General features: G+C 41.5%; 1 pseudogene; it reads left to right on the top strand.

Moving 5' to 3' along the window:
* Positions 1 to 403: 403 nt before the first annotated feature.
* LOC139737599 (heparan sulfate glucosamine 3-O-sulfotransferase 1-like) lies at positions 404 to 1,513 on the top strand (annotated as a pseudogene).
* The last annotated feature ends 2,589 nt before the right edge of the window (positions 1,514 to 4,102 follow it).

Consider the following 4,102-nt stretch of genomic DNA (forward strand, 5'->3'; position numbering starts at 1 on the left):
GTACCGCAATGGCTTCGACCTCCGTGCTTCGACGTAACACAATGAGATGAATGGAGGCTGTGAAAGATTGCCAGCTGTGACGACAGTGAAGTATTCATAGGTCGATCACTTAATTAAACAAGCAAAAAACGACAAAACTGTTAAACATTGAGACGACTCCCTCGTGAAAGTTTTGATAACCGCGTGAGACCGTTGCCATAACTATGTGGTCTGGTCATAAGAAGAAAGCGAGAGACGTGAGGAGCGAAAACTTCTGACATTGCCCAGTTGCTGAGAGACACCAATTTTTTGACTCCTTCACAATTATCTTTTGGCCTGTTTAGAAAGATCTGCAATCTTAATCACTTTTGTTTTCCCTTTTTTCGCGCTGGTGCTTGTAATAGTTGCTTGGACGCCAAGTAGAATGTGGCATAATCGGAAACAGTTCATAATTGGCATTCTGGTGTTTCTTGGGACGGTCACGTGTCTCATGATGACGAGTGATCTGCGCATGATCGTGTCACCAGCCAGAGCAAAGAAGACGTTCGCCCCGTCAAGCACGATCACGGCTGCTACTCCCCTCAGCAAAACCTTCCACAACGCCAACCACAAACCACGAACGCGCCTGGATCGGGGCTGCACAAAACGTACGCCTGACGCTCTGATTATCGGCACGAAGAAGTGTGGTACGTCCACGCTCAGGACTTCATTGCATTCCATCCTCAGATCGCCGCTGCTGACTTCGAAGCCCACTATTATGACAACAAGCGATTCATGGGTTTTGACTGGTTATAGAGCAGATGCCCTACGCCTTGCCCAATCAGCTTATTGTGGAGAAGACTCCAAGGTACTTTGTCTACCCTGGCGTCCAGGCGCGTATCCGCAAAGATTTAGCGTCTAATGTCAAGTTGATCGTCATTTTTCGGGACCACAGTGATACGAGCAGTGTCGGACTACACTCACATTATCTTTAAACGTTACACGACTGAAAAACAGAAGAGGAGTCTAGACAGCGACGCTTTGAAGCCTACACTGACGCCGAAACAAGCAGAAATGCGCAGAAAAGTGAAAGCAGAGGAAGCTATGTTCTTTAGCAAATATCCCAATTACGATAATATCGGAGATACTTTCGAAGAGTCGGTCTTTACCGATAGTGGCGAAATCGATACAAGCAGCGCCATCATTGACACGGGTATTTACGTCAAGTATGTGCGGAAGTGGTTGCAATACTTCCCATCAAAGCAGTTCCTGTTCCTGGATGGTGACCCTGCTGATCAGCGACCCGGTCAGAGTAATAACTCAAGTGGAAAAATTCCTTGGGGTCGATCCGTATTTCACGCCGGAGCATTTTCTCTTCAGCGCGGAAAAGGGGTTTTTCTGTCTTTCACAGCCTGTGTATGCATGTATGAAGGCAGCGAAAGGACGCCCCCACTCGCCGGTCAGCGACAACACAATTGGGAAGTTGAAACGTTTTTACGAGCCGTACAACGTGGAGTTAGAAAAACTTCTGAACCAAACGTTTTCATTTACATGAAGGCTATCGCCTTTTTCTGCTGCTAATCAGAACCGTGCCTAAAATTTGTGATGAATGAGATTTTTTATCAAACCAAAACTCAACCGTATTGACTGACGTTCACTCGCTGTGTATTGTGTCAGCTCATCTTGATCATACTGATTCGGGTATTTATTGCAAGTAAAAAACCATGCTCTTTCTATATCTATCCTCCAGAACGTCAGCCGCAAGATTTCATTCCGTCTCTGAGATTGTAGAGTCACATTACAATGTGTGTGTGTCATGATACTTAGCTCAGAAGTTTGTGACAGATCAGAGGAGCGTGTTTGACGATGCTGTTTTGTGGTGAGTGTTGCGTGTAATGTTTTCATTTAGTGTACGCGTTTGCGTTCGATAGAGGGCACATCGCCCATAAGTATTTTGAATGGAAGATTGCTCAGTGTACTGCTTTGTCTTGACCAATGCCCACTGCATTGACCAAAGTATTGACCGACCGAGATAGTCTATATGAAGTGATTTGATTGTTGTGCGTGTCGACGAAGTATACACGCTTATCCCTCCAATGAAGCAGAAATTTACAGAATACCTCTTGAAGTTGTTTTTTTTTACCTGTCATGTTTTAATGATGTGAGATAAACACAAGACTGTCGTCCTCTCCTAGATCAGTTATCTCCCTATTTTAGAGAGAGAGAGAGAGAGAGAGAGATGGGGGGGGGGGGGGGGAGTGAGACCCATGGTGATGGTACTGCCTTCCTAAAATGTGTGTTGTGTAGCAAAAGAGTGACTGTCGGGCCTCTGATTTGAGATTTGTGCGAGAAAATGTAGTGATGATTATTAAGTTTGTATATACATGTGTTTCAAAAGCAGTGGGTTGTCTTTTAATTCAATACTTTCCTGGTATTCTATCATCTCAGTGAGATTCAAAGAGATTAATCTCTTAGGTGAGATTATAGTCTCGAGTTTAAAGCGCTGGTCACTGGCCGTACCATGAGATGGATCCGCTATAAGGCAAACTCGGCTGCCTGCTTTTAGGATGTCTTGGAAATTAAAGACAGACAAAGTATAGAAAAGTTGTGGAATTCGTGAGTTTTTGTTGTGTTTTGTTTTGTTTTTGTTTGTTTGTCTTTTAGTCTTCACGAAATAATGATACGTGTCACAATTGTTTAACTGGATCAAGGTTTGATTCGTTATGAGCTGTGTGCTGAAAAGAAAAAAAAATGAGGTATATTTTGGCGATGATTTCTTAGCAACTACATTATTTGTATTTCTAACGATGTCTTTTAGTTATCATTGTCATATTGACAATAATTGACAACAACATTGCAATTTAGTGACGATACGCGTTCAAGTCAATGGGCGACTATTGCTTGATTTTAGCTCCGTGTAAAAGAGGCGGTTTGTACAATGTAGGTTTGTACGTGGAACAGAATTCTGTGCAAGAGCTATATATGTACCAGCATTATTTGAGTACTTCGAATTGAGTGACGTAATATTATGTTAAGATTGAGTGAGCGTGTTCAGCTGAACTGAGCCTGTGTCTGCATCTGTATAAAACTGAACATCACATGATGATTCAAAATTCCAAATCACCACGGCGTCGTGCTGATAAGGGTCGAGAAAACAACTTTGCCGATATGTCCACAGCAAGGAAAAAAAGTCGCCTGTGTGTGCTCATAGGCCTATATGTAATTGTTGATCAATATTCCTATAATCCAGCAGTACGGAAATTTCACGCGAATTGTGTAAAATCGCTGACTGATTAAGTTGATTGTAAGTGAACATTGAGGAGAAAAAGTAATCGGCGATAATATTCTCCATAATTGGAATATTAGATTATAAGGCAGTATCTTCTTGTAAAGATTTGTTTCTTGTTCGTGTTTCTGTCACTGACCATTTCCACAAAAGTTGCCGCAGTTTTTCTTGTAAGAGAATTTCGTGGAGTTGTTTTTCTCTCTCTCTCACTCTTATTCCCTGTGTGTGGAACATGTAAAGAGGGAACAAATATAGCATTCTGTAACGTCATATAGAATCCCTCTTACAGCCCTGAAGAAAATAACTCGGATAAAAAAAATAACGTAATCAATTCCGTGGATAGTGTAGTGAAGGCAGAAAGACAAGTGCGCCATTTTTGTATGTCATGTCACGTGACTTTTAGCGTGATGGCAGTCATGTCCTAACCCAATCAAATAGAAATAATGAGTAACTCCTTTCTTCTACTTGCTATACGCAGGCCCTGCTATACGTCTCGGTCATTTGTATATACAAATTGCCGGTTGTATGAGATGATTTCTCTTAATGTTAGATAATGGTGAATATTTCAGCATCTTGTAATCCATTGTGGGATTAGAGCTGCTTGGTTGTCACGTGATATGATTCGTGCTGATGTTGTTTCGTACTACTCGCTCGTACGCTCTCAATGTTAAGCCAATATCATTTACTATTCATGCACATTATTGTATTTTTGTATTTGCCAATGAAAATGAATTCATGTGGTTACTGTATACAGGAAAAGAAAAAAAGAAAAAGATGTAAATACTGTACATGATGATGTCATTTTCTTCATATTGAAGCTTATGGACTGAAAATTGTACAATGATCATGCATGGGAAT

This window comes from Diadema antillarum, unplaced genomic scaffold (assembly GCF_040938485.1).
Source record: "Diadema antillarum isolate AM-2024a unplaced genomic scaffold, OU_Dant_1.0 seq00000696_RagTag, whole genome shotgun sequence".
Taxonomy (NCBI): domain Eukaryota; kingdom Metazoa; phylum Echinodermata; class Echinoidea; order Diadematoida; family Diadematidae; genus Diadema; species Diadema antillarum.